Source organism: Dermacentor silvarum, chromosome 9, assembly GCF_013339745.2.
Source record: "Dermacentor silvarum isolate Dsil-2018 chromosome 9, BIME_Dsil_1.4, whole genome shotgun sequence".
NCBI lineage: Eukaryota > Metazoa > Arthropoda > Arachnida > Ixodida > Ixodidae > Dermacentor > Dermacentor silvarum.
Genome location: NC_051162.1, coordinates 45,885,357 through 45,906,669, shown reverse-complemented (window position 1 = coordinate 45,906,669; position 21,313 = coordinate 45,885,357). Strand labels below are relative to the sequence as shown.

At 47.2% G+C, this 21,313-nt stretch overlaps 1 protein-coding gene and 1 long non-coding RNA gene across 2 annotated transcripts in view; both read right to left on the bottom strand.

The window, feature by feature from the left end:
- LOC125939821 (venom metalloproteinase antarease-like TpachMP_A) overlaps positions 1-21,313 on the bottom strand; it is a 174,999-nt gene that overhangs the window by 49,905 nt on the left and 103,781 nt on the right. The window lies entirely within an intron of this gene.
- The window catches only part of LOC125940447 (uncharacterized), a 53,697-nt gene that overhangs the window by 20,231 nt on the left and 12,153 nt on the right, over positions 1-21,313 (bottom strand). Inside the window, exon 3 of the long non-coding RNA XR_007463668.1 lies at positions 14,117-14,224. This is a non-coding gene — a long non-coding RNA (uncharacterized LOC125940447). The remainder of the gene's footprint in view (positions 1-14,116; positions 14,225-21,313) is intronic.

Genomic DNA, 21,313 nt, shown 5'->3' with positions numbered 1-21,313 from the left:
ACGAAGACTCTCGACGCCATGCTGCCACACGTCACCGAAAAATAGGATCTTGACGAAAAGAGCGTCGCCGCCTATCTCCAGAGTGCCGAAGAAGCCCGACAGCTCACCCGTCTGCGCATCAAGAACCAGCAGATGACCGACCGGCGACACTACAATATTCGACGACGTTACGTCGATTACCAGCCCCGCGATCATGTTTGGGTTTAGACGCTAACACGTGGACGAGGACTAAGCCAGAAACTTTTGCGACGCTATTTCGGACTCTACAAGATCATCCGACGTATTGATTCATTGGAATCAGTGGTCCTGACAAACGGGATTTCGCCATCACAGCGGCGCCGCTCACGGCCTGAAATTGTCCATATTGTGTCCATATTGTGCCTTAAGCCCTTCTACCTGCGCGCACTCTGGGACTTTGTTTCTTGGTTTGTTTATTTTTTCTTCATTGTATTTCTGAAGAGGGGGCAATTACACGTCTGATTTATTCTCGGGGACTGACTGCATTTCGCCCACTAAAAACATAATTTTATCGCTCAGCGCAGGATGTGCCAACATGACTAGAATTGTCTTAAATCTACCAATAAAAGTTAGTTTCGCCATTCACATTTTGGCTACTGCGTTCATGGCGGTCACTACAACGAGACCACATACAAAAAACTACGGGGCACCTGAGCAGTTCGGATGATGTGCAAATGCGAGAGCATTACTTGTCGCTGAGTTCGTCGCTGAGTTATGTCCCTGAGTTTAGTGTTGCGGCGTAATGTTGCTAAGTTTAGTGCTGCTGCGAGTGTAATGTGGCTGCTTATGAGGTCGCAACAACGCAAGACGAGAAATCAGCCTTTTTGCGATCACTTAGCTGAGCTTTATTTGAGGAGTTCTCTTTAAAGTAGTGTTTCACGCTTATTGCATTGAGTGTTCATTCTCGATGAAACATCGTTTCCGCACGATAAGACCCGTTTGCCGAGCGATGACAGTGGTGTTTACAACATTTTCATTCAAAATGATGGCGGGTTCTCAGGATGGCCCCTGTTGTGGGCGACTCCCTCGGGCCAAGTGACGATTTTCAGTTGTTCCCCAATTTAGGCGGCAGTTATAAGTAAGGCCTCCCAGATAAATTTAGCGAACGCAGTACTTTTCCGAGCGGCAGCAAGGTTTTGACACTACGTTTATTCATCGGGTTCATAGGCGAACTCCACCTTATATTATGTGGGGATGTCGTAGTCGTTGTCCGACGGGTAGTTGAAGCGCGTTGCATCTTATTCGTTGTCGTCGGCTATGGGCTTCGGAGACGGTGTCTGCGGGTCTTCGACAACGGATTAATTTTGACTACCTGGGGTTCTTTATTGTGCGCGACAACGCAAGCACACGGATATTTTGCATTTTGCCTCCATCAAAATGCGGCCGCCGCGGCCGAGATTCTATGCCGCGATCTCGTGCTCAGCAGCGTAGCGCCTTAGGTGACAGCCACCGCGGCGGGTCGTTTGCGATAGCAGTTACATAAGCACTTCAGGGCGCTATTTTGTAGCGATGCCTTTAAAGTACTAATGCCTTTTCGCGCTTATCGCGCTTTGTCAGTGGTCAGAGCGACGGACCGCGCGTGTTATCAACGTTGACATCGTGAGCGGACCGTCGCTCTGACCACCGACAAAGCGCCATAAGCGCGAAAAGGCATTATACTTAAATTCATCGCTACAAAATAGCGGGCCAGGCGTATTTCTGCCATCGCCGTTGCTATGATCGTTTGTGTAATGTGCAAGGACGATAACATCGTTGCCGCTCACCGTATGCTGTATTTGCGAACAAAAGCTAGCGAGCGGGAGTCGACGATGGGGCGCTGTACTCGGAGCTGCGTTCTACTCGGCAAAGATAGGGCTCTCGGCAGCAGCGGGCCCCTATCTTGAAAGTGATCTGCGACGGGGAAAGAGACTGCCGTGCGCTGTGTTTTCGGCCGTTTAGTTGTCGTTTGAAGTGAAAGAGCACGAAAGTCATTCGCTCACTAATGCTGTCACGCTTCGTCACTCCACCTTCTCACTCACTCCGCGGTCACGATGAGATGTGCTCATATTTGTATGTGCGCGCGTGACACCATACTTGTCAATTTACTTAGTAAGCTAATGTTAACAAGTCTATACGGCCGATATACTATTATCCTTACTTAGTTTAGATGTCTACTAATTTGCTATCGCAATCGTTACTTCGCCTTACGGACGAAATTGCGAAACTTTTTGCTTAGATGAAGAAACACATATTCGTCTAAGCAAGCCGTTTTTATTCACGCGTTCCTCTGACGGTGGGGTCGCACAGTGAGCCAAGTAATGCTCTCGCATTTATAATCACAATACAGTGAGCCGCCTGAAGTGAACGACCTTTGTTAAGCAACTACAATATCACCCCCACTTCATCGCATGTCCTTAAAGGCCAGTCCCATGGCAGAACGAAGGTGTACAAAAAGCAGCTCGAGATCACACTTTAATGCTGTTCATCCCGATAACTAATTGTCACCGTGTGCTTCTGTAATTAGGCAAATTCAGAGAATTGGTTATTTGAACATCCTCGGGTAGCAGTTTTACTACTTAACGATGGCATAGTGGCTCTGTGCGCTCACGCAGGTCTAATACAGGACTGAGGACCACCACATTGATGGATGCAAATGACAACACCATATCGAGCAGCAATGACGTGGCTTCTGCTCTTCCCCGGGGGCTTCCGGTTTTGTAAGAAGCATATAGTGTGTCTAAGCTACAACGTTGCGAGATTAGGGGTGGTAGGTCAGAGCAGCGCTGTAATTTTGCGACGCAATAAATTAGGATTTTCAGAAAAGAAGCGTTAGCGATGGAAAGTAAATGCATTACGCAAAGAAAAAGCATCGTCTTTAGGGCCTGTTCTCGCATGTTATTGGGTTTCTTCGGCTTTTGTGCGCTAGGCGAGCGTACTAAATTTAACTGTAACGTTAGCTATGAGCCCATACAGTCGTCCGACTTCAAATCTTAAGGAAACGCGTTGCTAGCGAAAGACAGAAGGTAGGGAATGGCCTGTATTGCCATAGACAATTTGCATGAGCATCAATCTGCGCTCTGTCATCTAACCTACCTCTTAAGCTTGCGTTTACGTACTTTAAACTAAAAGTCTCGATAGGACAAGTATCTCTTCATCCCGTAAAGGAGCTTGTATTTAATACGTAAGACGACAAAATTGCATATTCTAAAATTCGATATCGTAGGTAAGTGCACTTTATAGATTACATGCGTTCGCAGTTATTCACCAGGATGTGATGAGCCATGCGCGTTTCTGATTGTACAGAGTGTTGTTGTTGTTCTCGCTTCTTGATGTTAAACAGTGTCTTTTTTCAGTTGTTTGATATGTTGTTAGCGATGTTCTCCTCTTTTCGATACTTGTTTCTCTTACCCCCCCTCAGTTATTGCTCCAGTTGGAGCCTGTGAGGTATGTGTATAATAAATAAATAGGTGAATAAATAAATAAATTCTACTGATTTTATCTGTTCTCTGCTTCACTGGGATCTTGATGAGAAACGTGGCACTTTTTGTTCGTTTATGCATATTGACCCCATTTAGCATATTTAGGTACCCGTTACAACACTTTGTGAACTGGCCCGATGAGGTTATAAGCCTAAAGAAACGTGACGTGATGCATAACGCAGGGCAGATAACCGGTAGACTTTAGAGTTACAGAATGGGTGCAAAGGGAAGGGAAATGAAGTGATGTGAAGGACGGCGGGAAATTCGGTGGGGTGATGAAATTAAGAATCAGCTCGCGCCGGATGCATAGCCTCTTCCTCGCCTCGACGACGCCTTAGATCGGCTTCACGGGCCAGATATTTCACTACACTCGACGTTCTCTCCGCCTTCTTTTGTCACACCGGACGGCCTGTATCGATTTAAACCGCCTTCCTTTCGGCTCCCTGATTTACCTGCAACCTTGTAACCACTAATGGACCGGGTCCTTGGGTGGCGTTGGTCGATGGCGCTGGTGTATTTGCGTGACATCATCTTTTACGCTCCCATATTTCCGAACAGCAACGGTGATTGGAGCTCGTTGGTGGTCTCTAGATGATGGTGGGCTCCGCATAAGGCCTTCAAAGTGTTTCTTCGGCTATTCCGAAATTACCTAATGGGTCTTGTTTTGAGCGCCCACGGAATCAGCCTTGACCATTCGAATCTAAAGCTTTAGCAAGCATTCCGCCTCATACAACGGCCAAACAAGTTGAAAGCTTTAGGGCTTCACCTTCTACTTCCGCCGTTTATTCCCTGGCTTCGCCGCTCGCGCTGCATCCTTCAAAGCACTTCTGAAGAAAAAAGCCGGCAGATCCCACACCCTATGGGAATCAATGTTATGCGAAGCAGAGGGCGGATAGCCTACCAAGTTAACGAAACGACCAGGAGAGCACAAACACGTAGGCGGCTCCTTCATGAACTACATGACACGCATGTCATATCATTGATGTCATGAGTCCTCAAGTCCCCTTAGCTACACCTAAGATACCTAAGGGCGAAAGCCTTAGTCATGCTCATGACTATGACTTCAACCATCAACTTTTATGTTTCCTTCACTTACTATACAGGTCCGAACTGTTCTATTTCAGTGGTTTTTGAGTGCTAATATTTTTCGCTGAGTCGTTGTCATTTATGCTGAGTCATGCTCTGATAGATTTCTAGCAGCATCCCTGTGTGTTTTCTTTACTTATTGCCCACGCCCGAACCGATTCCAGTGGTTTTTGAGTGTTAATCTTTTTTTGCTGAGTAATTGTCATTTCCTGAGTCATGTTCATGACTTTGACTTCTATCAGTATCATTTAGTGTTTTGCTTGCCTTAGTGCCCACGTCCAAACCCACTTCTGTGTTTTTTGAGTTCTATACGTTTTCGCTGAGTCATTGTCATTTCTGCTGTGTCATGCCCATGACTATTATTTCTACCGGCATCCTGTAGTGTTGCCTTCACTTATTGCCCACGTCCGAACCAATTCCAGTGGCTTTTGAGTGTCAATCTTTTTTTGCTGAGTCTGTCATTTTTGCTGAGGCATGTTCATGAATATGACTTCTACCAGCATCCTTTAGTGTTTCCTTCCCTTTGTACCCAGGTCAAAACCTATTTCAGTGTTTTTGAGTGCTGTACTTTTTCGGTGAGTCATTGTCATTTTGCTGAGTCATGCTCATGACTCTGACTTCTACCAGCCTCCTGTAGTGTTTCCTTTACTTAGTACCCAAGTCTGAACCTATTTCAGTGGTTTTTGCGTGTTAATCTTTTTTTCGCTGAGTCATTGTCATTTTGCTGAGTCATGCTCATGACTATTATTTCTATCATCGTCCTTTAGTGTTTCCTTCACTTAGTGCCCATGTCCGAATCCATTCCAGTGGTTTTATTGCGATATCAATTATATGGAGACTCAAAAGCAGATTTCTGCCGTCGGCGTCGCCGTCGCCGTGAGGTTCCGTATGACGTCATTGGAGATGAAATTGTCGTCGCGCGCCGAACGCTGTATGCGCGAGTGAAAGGGCGCGAGGTGCGCGCGCTTTGACGGGGAGCGAACGCACGGCGGAGAACAAACGCGCGTTCTGCGCCGTGCGCCCTTAATGGCTGCAGAAGTAGGCGTCTCTTTCCTCCTTTACAATCACCATATATGTAGAGCAAACGCGCCCTCTTCCAGCGCGCGAAAGGCCGTGGGGGAGGGGGGGAGTGGGAGGGAAGGGAGGCGACGTTTAGCTGCGGCACCAAGTGCCTATTTATATCAGAGGCTCCGGCAACAGTCACCAACGCCACACGGATTTTGAGCGAACGCGGACAAAACGTCGACGGCGTCGAGAACAGTTCTGCGTGTTGCCGGTGCTGCTGCATGTCCAAGTTTATACAGCTGATAAATCTACTATCATTACTCCGTATAGCTCTCTACAATCTTGCTATCGCAATTGATGGTTCGCCTTTCAGGTGAAACTACGACAGCTTTTTTTGATCTAATAATTAATGAGAAATATAAATTATGCGGTTGTTTTCATTTATTTAATGACAACAGGGACCTTGGCCTTATGGTAAGTACACCGCCATAGGGTGTACGGCAAAGGTTGGTACGTTCTTCATAAACAAGTCACCAACGCCGCGCGCATTCGGCGCGAACGCGGGCAAAACGCCGCCGCCGTCGACAACAGTTGTGCGCGTTGTTTGTGTGATCGCACACAACCGCTGTCAAAACGCTGGCTACGTGACGGAACGGCTAAACGCCATTGACGACACTGTTAGGGGAGAGGCGAGTGAGACCCCAGAGAGAGTCGGCGGCACAGGCGGTAGAGGCTGGCAGGGCTGCGCGCTGTGCCACAGTGGGAGCGGGCACGCACGCGCAGAGTCTAGATGCCTCGATGCCGTCCTCGCGGACCGCTCTCCTTCTACTGGGAAGTCTCGTTTGCTCTCCTCCATGCGTGTGCTCTCTGTGAAAGCGCGCGTCCCTCGCCCTCGCGCGCTTCCACTCGCACATAAGTCGCCTTTGCTCTCCGCCGTGCATTCGCTCCCCGTGAAAGCGCGCATCCCTCGCCCTCGCGAGCTTTCATTCGCACATACAGCATACGTCCAATGAGAGTTTTCAAGCGAAAGCTTCATTATGCTACCTCGGGCAGCCATCGGCTACTCAACAGTTTTCACCTTGAGAGCTAGAGGTCAAACCACAAGAGAGCATTAAGGCGCGTTTATAGTCTATTGGCACGCTGGCGAACGTCATCAGACGCCGGGCGTCGGAGCGCATTGGCCGCGCGTCCGGTTACGTTGGCGGCGCTAGTACATCGAACCATCAGTCGAACTATAGCCGCTGTTGTTCTCGCCAACGTGACATAACGTGTGCGCGCGTTCACTCTACGTCAGACTATATTTAGGCCTTTACGGAGCCCTGAATGGAGACATTGCCGCCGTTTACCGAGTAGAGTTGGGTGAAACCACACCTCGGCCACAGCTCGACAATGTGCCTAGCCAGGGCAGTGAAGCTTTCGCTATGAACCAGGGTTAACCAAAGCTAAACCACAGCAATTTTTGTCCTATACGTCTACAGGAAGCATTTACTGTTGTTGCTGACAACGTTACACTGCGCTGGCTCCAAAAAAGAAAAAAAAAAGACTAAATGCCAAACTTGCCCCGTGGGCGCTGAAACTTCAAGACTACAGCTTCACGGTCGTCCATCGCAGTGGTTCTTGTCACCATGACGCCGTCTAACTCAAACGCAACCCTGTTGTTGGCATTTGCAGTACGCGATCTCCGAGCTACACAATCAATGGATGCAGAAATCTGCGACATCCTCCAGGGCCTCTCTCGTGATACCAGTACAATTAAGCGTCGCCTCGATAGACTTTCATTGTCCTATAAAGTCCAAGTTGGCATCCTTTATAATCGACGTACACGAAGTGAATCGTACCTACCTGTGGCGCCTGTGGCCATACGACCATTCCTACTTTACATGTATCACGATGCCTCATCATCTGGTCACCTGGGTCGGCTGAAGACTCTGGCTCACATTGAGGAAATTTTTTGGTGGTCCAGAATGCGCGCCGATGTGTACGTGTTATCTTGCAGCATTTGTCAAGCTCGTAAGGTCGTCAAAAATCCACAACCTGTGCCCTTACAACCAATTGCCCCTCCTAACTAACCGTGCGATATCGTCTACATTGATCACATGGGCCCACTTTTTCGCAGCAAGCATGGAAACAATTTCACATTGTGACCATGGAATACCTGACTAAGTGGTTAATTTAAGCCTCCCTGATTCTGCTGCCACTGATGTCGGGACCATTATTAACGAGTACCTCATATTCCGCATGTAATCCGAAGTTGCTGATTTCCGACCATGGCACAGCATTTGTGTCGCGTGCCTTCAAAACTTTCTAGTCTAAACGTGGATTACGACCCATGCAGCTTTCCTCCAATCCCCCAACAAATGGCCAGATCGAGCGCACAAACTGCACCATAAAGACAATTTTTTCTTACGTCTGTCCCACACCCGACGACTGGGATGACTACGCCGCTGCAGGGTTTTCGCTCTAAGCACGTTCCACAGCAAGGCACTTGCGCCACGCCGTTTCGCTGCTCTACGGAAGCCAAGGCTACCACAAGAACGCTTCTTGGCTTCGACACGCTCTGCAAGAACGCGCCCGCAAGAGTGGATTCCAGGAGATCCTACGCCAGGCCCGCCTCCGAGCTAGGCTAGCGTACTGCACCACGTCGCAGTTCAATACGTCTTCTCAAGGAAGGCCAGCTCGCTCTTTCCAACCGGACGATTTAGTCATGTTTAGACGGGCACTGCGTCATGGTATGTTCCCGCGCTGCGAAAATAATTGTCCCGGTTTTCATGCAGTTTCCGAGTTGTGGAAGCTCTGGTCCTCTGAGATTTTGTTTAGCCGCGATTCGCGAACTTGACGCCGTCGCAAACGCACTTTTCCGCTCATGCCAGCCACATGAACCTTTACGTCCCTCGCGAAACCCGTACTGAACTCCTGTCTTTCTCCGGTGTAACTCGAGAATAGAGGGGCGGCGAATGTAATGGTCACGAAGAACGCCGCAAGTAAACGAAAAGGAAGAGAAAGGCAAGCAGAAGTATATGTAGCAGTGGGCCTAGGAAGTTGTGTTTTGGACGGCAAAGATTTGGATGTGTCGTGTGCCGCTCGGAACTCGTGCCAGGCACCAATCTCCCGTTGTAATATATTGTTACGATCGCCACAGGATCGCCGCTCGTGACAATATATATATATATATATATGGCATTAGAGGTCAGGGATAAGCCAAAGAAATGTCTACGTAAAACTTTTGCGTTTATTTGACTTGTACAAATGATAAGTAAGGGGAACAGAATGTTGACGAAAAAGTAGTAAAGCCAGTCGAAATTTTCATTTTTCTTTTATGCTGTCAGTTCAGGGACACCAAGGGTCCATTCTTTAATAGCCATCCGCTCACAATATAAAACTCCACCTCATCAAGCAAAGCGAAAGTCAGCAATGATGTTTTTCTATTGCGACCTAGCGATTAAGTCATAGATTTCAAGAAGATAATACTCATCATGCTTGTAGGAAAGTTGATGGAGAGGGTGGGATGGGCCATTCATCATCCTATCGAGTGGTAGAGAGAATTGAAATCGCACGCAACGGCCTTGGGAATACATGTCATAATATTTTCCAACCATGAGCAGTGACAAAGCCTTCAACACGAGGGAATGTTCCTCTCTTCTTGCCCTACTTCTCTTTTCTAATCAAAACCAGTGTCGGTGTACCGACTGCTCTATGAGTTTCGTCGTTCGGAAAAGATATCGTTAGTTCAGTGGGATATAAATACCCTTGCAATTTTTTTACCGGAGTTAAGCAAGCAGTACTGTGCACTGCAGGAGCCGTTTGAAGGCACTAAGTGTAATCTAGTTTGCTGATATCATATTTCAGTGCGTCGAACCAAATTGTTAGTAATTGCTTCGTAGGAAGGTCCCTAAGACGTGTTCTCAAACACAGTCATAAAACCCAGGGTGCCTGATAGTCATGTCGTCGGTTAAAATGTGATTAAAAACCCAAACAGCGTTAGGGTACTACCGTATGGCAGCATTGGTGGCACCAGTGGTAAGACAAACGCCACCCATAGTTATATTGTCACATATTTCGACAAATTACTGCACCCAAAGCAAGTACACTAAGTGTATGTCTCTGGATGGCATCAGGAGTTACTCGTACAAACTTGAAGTAAACAGTGAAAAGACAATGCGTATAAAGTGATAGAGTGGCCTTCCAGGATGCCATGCATGATGCCCCGAGTTTGGCGAAACTCGGGATCTTCACGAGCTCGGCGACGCCCCAAGATGAAAACTAATGGTAACAAGACAAAGTTTGTCCGTCGGCACACCTCTCAGTTTCATGGTTTATCTAGATTCACTCTTGGTGACCATCATCCCTTGGGCGTTGCCATATGGGCGGTCGACAAACTGGGCTCACGTCATCATATACGTCGGCATGGTCGTGCATTCTTTCACTTGTTTTCGTTCCACCGAGTGCATTAGAGGCACAAGTAAGTTATCAAATAAATGCATTTAGTACAATGAGATATCACATTACCGTAGGGTATAGGTGTTTTAAAGTTACAAATTGTACACTGAATGTGTATTAGACTAATTTGTAGTTTAATCGTTTCGCGTATATCACAAGGCACGCTCGCCCTCCTCTTTCTCCTCTGATTGGAATGGCGCGGCTCGCTGCGTGCTCACGCTAGCATTTCCGAGCACAGATTGGTGTGCGATTGGTTTTCGCGCACTGGGCTTTGAACAGATCGCTCGTTGCTCTTCTCTTTTCTCTGGATTGAATTGGTGCGGCTCGCTACGTGCTTGCGCTCCATTTCCGAGCACAGATTGGTGTGCGCCTGATTTTTTCACTGGATTTCAACATATCGCTCGTTGCTCGCGCTAAAGTAAGGCTACGAGACGAAGGGAGCGTCGGCTAGCGCAGAAGTGGTTTGCCGCGCGCTTACCGTGTAAGCACTCAGGAATGTGGGAAACACTCATGCAAGGATAAAAAAACGACGCTTTATTTTCTTTTACATTGTGACGCACCTTCATGCTGGCTAGAGCCGAGCGATGGCTTCTAACAGCCGCAGGAAAGAGTCTTTTATACTGGTAGCCCGAGCGATCCGTGGCTTCTAACAAACGTGAAAAGGGTCTCTGCAGCACACTGTGCCGTTGAGTGCCACCACATGCATCCCAGGTGGACTCCAGCATCAATGCAGTTACTCTGTACCCACTGCTTACGAGGTGGCGCTTTCTTTTTGACAATAACTTTCTATTTTTTGCGTTGAACGCCCCGTGTTGGTTTCGAGAAAGTGCAGGCTGTGGTTAACTGTCTCCCAATGCAGATAGAGGCATAGCCCCGTTAGCATTAACTAAATTGGGATACAGTTGTATGCGGCCAATTCGTCACTATGAATAATGGTCCCCGGTTGAACATTGGCTGCAATATGGCGCCTAGCGTCGCCGCCTCGTCGGTCGACCTTGAAAAGTAGCATCACCCCTCAGGTCGCGCAGACCATGCCGAAGAGCTATGGGCCACCATCTTTAACACCACCGTAATTTTGGCGGCTCGGCGGAACGTTGTCACCCGTCATTAGGCGGCCTCGATTACACTTTTGCTCGCCGCGAAGAAGGCACTCGACAGTTTGCGCTGTCTTCCCGGGGCCACCGAGTGGAGCTCGCGCCAGCAGCTCGTCCCTCGCGACCTTACCGGGGTAGCTCCTCCAGTCGGCGATGGCGTGCTCCGATAGAGGAAACAAGTCTACGGTCTCTTTCAACATCCATATGTCTACGCTTTTGCTCACGCAGTACGTGAGCCAAATCATTTACCGCCTGGAGAGTGGTCGTTCGAACGGCCGAGGCCGTCCGTGTTGGCGCATAACTTCTTTCGCCTCTCTGCCCGTGGAGTGCAGTGGTACCGTGTACCTGCGAAAACTGATTTCGGCACCTGTTTGCCCGGAAGGCAGCCCGGCGTCCATTCTGAATCTTCCATATATTGTGACTACTTCGCCTGCGCAGGTTGGTTGGTCCGGGTTGAACCCCAGTGCTCGCAGTGCTCCAGTACTCCGATGTTGACGCCGGACCTAGCCTGGGGCTGGGGCGCGGTAAACGAGCTTGCTTGAAACAGGAGAGAGCCGAAGCGATCGCACGAACTAATCCTCCGCAGCCTAGTCACACCAGTCTGCGCTGGGAAAGCATCATTTGCCCGCCACCCTATCTCCGCAGACGACGGCCTTCGCCTAACTCGTCACACAGCCAGCGCACTCACGTTTTGGAAAGGCAAAAATGACGCAAAACTACGTCGGTAATGTAGTGAACGGTCCAGACGGTCATATTGACGCTTGCTGCCGCTGGATGCGATTACACAGGCTGCTGCTACCCGCCACCATGTTCCCGAGTTCAACTCGAGGGGGTTTCGCAATGTACGAGTTTGTCCCGAGTTCACGTGTCAATCAAAACCATACGTCACGCCCCGCGCGAGGTATGTAACACTTATGCGTGCGCCCGCCACAGTTGGGCCACGCCCGACTTAATTTCCGGCAACAGCGACGTGGTGCGGAACTGAGAGGCATCAACAATCTTGACCACCGACAGAAAATACGCACAGCACACTGTCATCGGTGATGTACTGAGAACCACTATCAAAACAAAGCGGTGACGTTCGCTGGTTTATGCATCTATCTTCTTAGGCTGTGATGGCCCCACAACATGGTTCATTGTCTGCATTGTAGCGACGTAGCGCACAGAAAATAATTATCGGAACGACACTGTAGCTGCTTGCAAGGCGTGGACGACGATGCTGAGGAGTGCGTAGTGTTTTCCAACGTCAAGGTATCGCAGCTGTTGTTTGAGATGGCTGCTCTCTCATCGGCGATGTATCGGATCCGCAGTGTCGCAGACACGGTCAGCGCCCGAGAAACGCTCGCTCTTTTAAACACAGTGCGATGGAATTTCTTCATCACAAGCACGGCACACTAAATCGTTGCAACCCCTTCCTGCGTTCAAAGTTTAATTTCCTAACTGCACACAGGAGCCATCACCCGCCAAAATGCGATTGCTGCGCTGTCGTTACTATATCCATCTGCGATCGCTGTTAGCTCAGCAGCAGAGGCAATCGGCAAGCACATGGAGAGAACAACACTCTCAAACTCTGCGTATACATGCGAATGGAGGCACCTTCACTGGGCAAGCGATGACAAGCGATGAATTAATTGTGTCGCTGGGCAGCGTGCTCTTTGCAATGCATCGCGGAGGATTCGCGCACGCAGATAAACGGGAGCATTTTCACTGTGCTCACTACGGGCCCTAGAATACCGCACAGTCATTTTGCAGTGACAACCGCTGCTCCCGTCTTTCAGTTGGTAAAGCGATATCTAAAGCGCCTCAGTGAAGGTAAGCGCCTCAGTGAAGCACCTGCGGTGAACAACCATGCCGTAGCGCTGCGTTGCCATTCCTCTGGAATGGAAAGGGAATGGAATGGAAAATGGTCAGGGAATGGAAAGATCATTGTCATGACTGACTTTATCAAGGATTAGAGCACCTCGATGCGCGCGGGCATCAAGGCACCCTATCAAGGATAGCACTGCAGCGCCCTTGGCGACTGCTCACCGTATGAACTCCCTCGTGCGTGCGACCCTCTACAATGTATCCGCTTGTAAGCTTTCGCCTCACTGTCGCCACTCGCAGCGAAAAAGTGCCAAATTTAATAATTTGCTCGATCTCTGTTTGTCGTCAAACATTTACAGCATTCCAAACGAAAAACAGATACTTCAAGAAATAAAGGGTTTCTTATTTTATTTGTTGTATTTTAACGTAATCGATTGAGGGAAAGTGTAGCGCAACAATGCACCGCATGTGCCCTGTTCGCATTCGACGGAGGATAGAAACATAATGCTCGAAAGAGGAGGTACGCCCCTTAAGTGCCCTAGAAAGGCTGGCAAGTGGCTCACGGCAAGTGTGCAGATAGACAGCGGTACAGTCACGGTATTTCTAAATGGTGATAATACGTTGATAACAATACGCGGCGCTGGTGCGTTTTGCTGCGCAGTCTTCTGTGCTTGAAGCACGGAATCACTGTGCCGCGCAGGGTGCGCTCATGTTGTTATACGCGGCTGTATCTCGACATTTCTTTTTGCCTGCTGTTCTTGCACGTTCCTTGCTATCTCCTTTCACTGACTGCCATCGAGCAAACTCGGGTGAAACTCGTGCGAACGAGAAACTCGGCGCATCCTGCATAGCACCCCAGACCTCTTCTTTAACAACAACCCTACATTGTACATAGGTGTAACACAACAGACGTGTCACCTAGGTGTAACATTGGTGTTTTTAACATACATTGTTATGGTAGAGAGCATGATCAAGGGCCCTATATGATGTTATCATTGTTAACGCATATAGTATAAGCGAATTATGCAAGTGCTATCTGTGAACTTAGAGAATACTAATGAATCTCACGGTTGCGGTGTAGAGGTGCAGTACATGCTGACATTTGAAATATGCTACCGCGTTATATGCCCTCGTTGTTCTGGAAGGATATGCAATACGAAGGGAGAAGCAAAAAATCAACAACCATCAATGAGTTTTTCGTGTATAACTTACAAGTGTCCAATTTCATGGGCTGTGGTGAGTAAGTAGTATATAGTCCTTTTACATCCGAAACAACCATCAATTTGTGAATGCTGCAGGCTCCGGCCACTATAGCGATCCCTATATGAGGATAAATGCGTACTAGACTACCTATTCGTGTATAGGCATTCTTTAGGAACTACGTAAATTGTGCGCACATCATCACGTGTACAGGATATTGTGTGAAGATATGCGTTTCATACCTCTCACAAGTAGGGTAGGGACAAAAAATATAAAAGCATGCAAGGCAACACATTTTAGAACATTGATCGTAATAGTTCATCGTATCCTTTAGAATTATTTCGCGAAAGGTTGCTTTATTGTTCGAGATTGGGCTCGTTCTCATTTTATAACGCAACTTCGTAGCAAGGCAACACATTTTAGAACATTGATCGTAATAGTTCATCGTAGCCTTTAGAATTATTTCGCGAAAGGTTGCTTTATTGTGCGAGATTGGGCTCTTCTCATTTTATAACGTAACTTCGTAGCAGGGCAACAAAGGATGAAGTTTGAAGTTTATTGACATTTCGTAATTTACGATGCATTTGTACAGGATGAATGTGCAGTCGGAGGTAGAGCACTGCACGGGCTCCGGCTTACCCGAAAGCCCGGACCCGGCCCGGTCCGTGGGCCGGGCCGGGCCGGGTAGAGCAGTTTTTTCACAGGCTGGCCGGGCTCGGGCACGGCGTGTGCTTTTTGACCCGGGCCCGCGCCGGGCTCGGGCTTTCTAATGGTGTGCATGTAACGTGCAGCGAGTTATTCTCGGGCGTCTGAACTCTAAAAAGCATGTATTTTTCTGGTATCGGGCCGGGTTCGGGCCGGTTTCGAGTGCGGCTCGGGCCGGGCTCGGGCCTAAGGTAAAGGGGTGGCGGTCCGGGCCGGGCGGGTAAAGTAGATTTTTGCGGGCCCGGGCCGGGCACGGGTCTCGCCATAAAAGTTTTGATCAGGCTCGATCGGGCAGCCGAACGTAAAAACGGGCCCGGGCCTGGCCCGGGCTGAAAAAATCGGCCCGTGCAGTGCTCTAGTCGAAGGTCCCAAAGCGGAAACTGCCAGGAGGACATCTAACAAAAGCAGAGAGGAAAGTATAATACATTAGTCAACAGACATTGGCGGATTAGCGGATAAAAATACATTATCAAAGAATGCAGAAAACGTATGCCAATAATAATAATAATTACAGACTGCTTAAAGCAAAGAAACCAAGAGCAGGAAAACAAAAAATATCAAAGCAATAGATTATCAATAAATGAATTTTAAGACATCGGAAAAACGAGCACACTCTACGAGATTTTTAATCAGAAGGTAACATTTCCAAAGTTATGAAAACCTGGCTGTCATTCAGCCGTAATTAGTTCGTACTTCAAGTAATTGAAGATTGTGGTTTGTGGAAAATCTGGTGTTGTTGGTATTCATGAGACAAAATGTGTAATAGTGGGAATACATATTTCATGATTTATGAGACGAGGCATGATGATCACTAATTTATGGCTGACAAGTTTGCGTAGAGGTGAAATATTGAGGTGACGAAAATAGGGCTCATGGAGATGAAAATGGGTTGAAGGCGATGAGTCTTAGATAAAGGCGATGAGTCTTACAGCTTGCTTTTGCAAACGTTAAATGTTCCAAATGCGATCAATACGTATTGTCCCACGAGGATAGGCGGAACGACAGATGACTATGAATAAATGTGTAATATAAGGAAAAGAGGATTTTTGTTTCAAAGTAAGACCGAGTTTTGATAAAAACATGAACGCCGAAAGAAACTTTTACAGCGGAGCTGTTATGCACGATGTTCTGGCGGTTGGCGTGCGTAGGCAAAAAGATGGCGGCCACCCTAGAGCTCACGACCGGCTGATCCCGGTGACAAAAGCGTACCGCCGGGTATGCCCCAGCAGCTTTTAATCTCGATGAGTGTCAAAACGTAAGGGATAAAATATCGTAATCCAAAGTAAAACAGGAATAGACACTGTTTAGTATGGATTAGGGTTAGATCTCATGGGCTCTATAGGCAAACAACATAACCTTATCTCAGTTCCCTTCCACCCGTGCAATGGGCAGGCCACATGCGGTGACAACTGCGGAAGAACAGCGGGTCTACGAAGAACACCGTCGTGAATAGAAGCGGGAATGTCGGCGGCATTGGTGGGCGCCACGTAATACGGTCGAAGATTGTGCCGCAAAAGCCAAGCGTGTGCAGCTTCGGTTGAATCACCCCCTAACGACTCCAATCCCATCGCAATTATGAGTGATTTCAAGATAGACGTGCCTCTTCCGGACGGAAAGTGGTTCATGGCGTTTCTTTTGGAAGGTTCGGCATTCAATGGTAAACATTAGTGGCCCACGGCGCGTCATCGGTCGTTTATAGACTTCCCATAAAGCTCCGCTGGTCATCCACCTTCACAGCATGGAATGGCTCTGAATTTTTTAATCAGGGACTGAGTATGCTGATGGAATTTTAAATGTTTGTGATACTCAAATGTAATAATGAGGTGTTCATAATGCGTCACCGCAAACAAAGAAATGTTTGGCGATAACTGAGCGGAATGAAGCACCGTGAATTTTGTATTCGTGGACTGATACATGATGGGTTCTTTACGCACCATGGGAGTGAACGTTTTTTAAATGGACATTTATTCGATGTGGTAGCATAAATGCATGCCTATATGTGGTAAAAGCTCTGGTATCATCAGCATAAAGGCGACAGTTAGTGTGGTTTATTCTAAGCCGTAAGTCGTCCATGTATAGCATGAACATAAGGGGACCAAAATTTATCTCTTGGAGCGCCTGTATTAGGGATTTTTTGGTGTTCATAGATGATAATTTACCTGAACAACCTGCGTCCGATTATTAAGATAGCTTTATGGTCCAGATATGCCGTAAAATTAGGTTTATGACAGACGACGTGGTGAATAACTGTAGAAAATGCCTTAGTGAAAGAAATAAACAGAGCTCCAATCAGTAGTCCCTCAGCTATTACTGGTTTAAGTCGCACTAATAACTTTACCAGGTCAGTTAAGGTTATTAGAGTGACTTCAATAGAGAATAAAATGGTAACTTTGGATAAGTACTTCATTAAACGGTTGTGGAATATTTTTTCATTACTTTACTAAAGAATTATAAGATTAAACTGGCGCGATAGTCGTCTATGCATTTATGGTCACCTTTCTTAGATATGGGAATTATTTTTCCGGACTCCAGGTTTTGAGGAAAGAGATGAGCTGAAAAAGTTTTGTCGATTAAATCGGCCAAGATTGGCGAGAGTTCTTTCGATAGAAGTTCATTTTTTAATAGAAAATCGGGTCAAGCCCTAAAAAGCACTCCTTGGTGATGAGATAACTTAGCTAAGTTCCTTGGGTACTGTTCGGTCCAGAATAAACAATAGAGACTGTGCGGAAGAATGAGCAGTGTGAGCTCTGACTGAGTATATTTATCTGTATCTACTGGGGTGCTGAAATAAGAACTGAAAGCGTTATCTACGCCATTCGGATCCGTGTATCTATTTGTATTGAAAGTTATGTTGGCTGGGTGTGATTTCGGTTCATTGGCACGAGACAGTAGGAAAACGATATACACCAGCGCTAACTTCCAAATAAAGATTGCAGTTTGGTTCACGCAACTTGAATTTGAACCTGTGAGTAGCATTGTATCCGAAATAAAGGTTTAGTTGAAGTTAGCGCTTCTGTGTGTCGTTTCTTTTATGTATCTGCGTTTGTTTCCACGCAGGAAAATGGCACCGCAGAATTAAAGGTAACGTGCGTGTTAAATGCAGAAACTCGGAGACCTTGCATTTGCATGTTTTTTTTTTTCTACGGCAATAATGCTCCTGTAAATAAATTTATTGAAGAAAAATGTTTTATTTTTTGCGCCATCTTCCACAAAACAAAATCTCCAAGAAGCAGTGAAGGTGGTTGTGAAGGTCATACACAGTACTTTTTTGTTAGCGGCATATATCCGCATGCTATCCTTGAAGTCCCGGAATTTATTCGCACATCAGCAGACATAGAAATATTCAATTTCTTTGACCACCATATATTCACAACGGATATCATGACATTGTATTTTGTAATCACAGCACCCCAGCTGGAATTTCGGATAAGGCCGCAGCATTTCCATTTATATCAGTGCAACTTCGTGGCAAGGGCTATTCGTTAGGCAGCCCCGCATGACGCAGAGGTGTGGCGATGATAGGCACTTTTTATTCAATGTATTTAGGGTTTCAAATCCACACGGTGCGCTTGGTATATATGAAGAAGACTCGACAAGGCAGTCACCAAATTTAAATCATCCAGCAGGAGCAGCTTATATTTATGTCAACTGCAGAACGAAGGCCTCTCCTTGCGATCTGCAATTACCCCTGTCTTGCGCTAGCTGATTCCAACTTGCGCTTGCAAATTTCCTTAGTTCATCACCCCACCTAGTTTTTCTGCCATCTCGAACGCAATTCCCTTCTCTTGGTATCCATTCTGTAACTCTAATGGTCCACCGGTTATCCATCCTACGCATATACATGGCCTGCTCAGCTCCATCTTTTCCTCCTAATGTCAGCTAAAATATCGGCTACGCTGTTTGCTCTCTGACCACACCGCTCCTTTTCTGTCTCTTAATGTTACGCCTAACATTTTTCGTTCCATCGCTCTTTGTGCGGTCCTTACTTGTTCTCCAGATTCTTTGTTAATCTCCAAGTTTCTGCCCCATATGTTAGCACCGGTAGAATGCAATCATTGTACACTTTTCTTTTCAACTACAGTGGTAAGCTCCCAGTCCGGATTTGGCAATGTCTGTCCTATGCACTCCGGCCCAATTTATTCTTCTATTTTTTTCTGTGATCAGTGTCCCCTGTGAGTAACTGACCTAGATAAACGTACTCTGTTACAGACTCTAGAGGCTGACTGTCGATCCTGAATTCTTGTTCCCTTGCCAGGCTATTCATTCATTCATTCAAAAACTTTATTAGAGTCCTGAAGCTCGGTTTTCTCAGACCGAGGTGGGCCGCGTCCACGTCGGCACCATCACGCCGAGCCTTATGGCGCAGTCGTGGACCTCTGGACAGCCCGTAGTTGATCTTGATAAGAAGAGCTTGACATCGTCTTGTGCCAGTAAAGCCATTTTTCGTCGGGGTCGGCGAGAGTCGCGGGGACAGCCCGCCAGCATGTGTCTGCTATTGAACTTATCTTTATCTTCTGCATGTTAACCTTGAAATCAACTCTAACGCTTGCTCGGTTAAGGTCCTCAATCATTTGTTGCCATTCGTCCCCCATTCTTGCTGAACAGGACAATGTCATCTGCAAACCGGAGGTTGCTAATATATTTGCAGTTGATCCTCACTCCTAAACCTCCCGTCTAAGAGCTTGAACACTTCTTGTAAGCATGCTGTCAATAGCATCGGAGAGATTCTGTCTCCTTGCCTGAACCCTTTCTTGATAGGTAACTTTCTACTTTTTTTGTGGAGAAACCAAGGTAGCTGTCTAATCCTTGTATATGACTGCTGATACCTCTAGTGAATCAATTCCTTTCATAATGTATGAAAGCCATATACAGAGGTTGATTGTACTCCGCAGATTTCTCGATTACCTGATTGATGACATGGATATGATCGATCGTAGAATATCTCTTCCTGAAGCCACCCTGTTATATTGGTTGACTGAAGTCAAGTTTTGCCCTGATCTATTGGAAATTATCGTGGTGAATATTTTAGACGAAACAGAAAGCAAGCTGATTGGTCTATAACTGTCCAATTGTTTAACGTCGCCCTTTATGGATTAGTGTAATGTTGGCGTTCTTCCTGCTCTCTGGTACACTTAAAGTCGTGAGCACTGCGTATATAGGGCCGAAAGCCTTTTCAAGCCTGACATCTCCTCCATCTGTGAATAAACCGATACGACACACAGTACTCATCCTGCTAATAAGTATGCCAAAAATACCGTGCACTTTAGCGAACGTTTGGTGACTGATCGGCTAAGCAGCCTCAACAATCCAGCCTCTGGGCGCCCGACATGTCGCCGTTTTCTCCTTTGACCATGAAAATTTGTAGTGGAGTGCGTCTGAATTGCTTAGAAGCATGGCAGATTTCGTTTGCCTTTCTTTGCATTCCATCATTCGTTTTAACTGGTGGTTTCGGAATCACGTGAATTCTTCCGCGGCAGTCGAACGATGTCTCGTATGGCAGTACTGCTAATTGCCGATTTATTTGTCGATTGCCTCGTGGCATAGTTCTTTGCGTTCATCAGTCACTTCTCGTAGTTATACGGCCTATCTGCTCCACAGAAATATGGCGGAGACGCGGCGAATGCTGGCCTATGTTTCCAATGAATTTGATTGAAAGAAGAGGACAGTTCTGTTGAGCCACACAACACCTCGAGTTCAATACCGTAAGGAATAATTCACCTCACAGCGGACGCATTCGTGCTCAGATGACTAAAATTAAAAAAAAAAATCAGAGGACACTTAAACACTTCGTATGAATTGCGAATGCGGAAGCATTACTGTCCAATTGAAAACTGCTGAGAGGTCATTTTAGTTTTGCGATGCGATTAATGTACTTAGCGGTACGTGCTTCCCGAGCCAGAAAGCAGCAGCAGCCTCCGGTGCCAAAGCCGCATACCACCGACGTCTTGCGCTACGAGAGACTGAGCAAGCAGCAGCGGACACCAAGGCCGGTAGGCGCTCGCAGCAGCTAAGCCCAGTGGGAGTGAGAGAGAGAGAGACAGACCGCGAGCCGGCTTTCGAGAGCGAGGGTGACGTGGCGTCGCAGCGATGCTCTCTCCGCTCTCGCAACACCTGGCACGCCAACCCAAAAGCAGGAGTCCCCGGGACTTTCGCCCACTCTGCTCCGTCGAGGGCACATGTGCCGGGGGCGTCACAGCGAATGGAAACTCCGTCGACGGCGTCCGTTGTGACGTGGCGTCGCAGCCAATGGTAATGGGAGTTTTAGGTGCCGTTCCGCTGCTAGAGATGACAGACGCCGGAGTTTTTTCGCTAAATGGGCCCTTTGACGCTTTCGCATAAAAATTCTGACGTGGTTATGCGACAAGCTTCGTATTAATGCATGTCGTCTCAGAGGTTGACAAAAAAATTTCTGAACTCTTCTGCGAGAACCCTACCTGTATCTTCAGTGAGAACACAGATGTGAAATTGCAATTAGCCGAGATATATGTCTAGGCAAAAAAATGC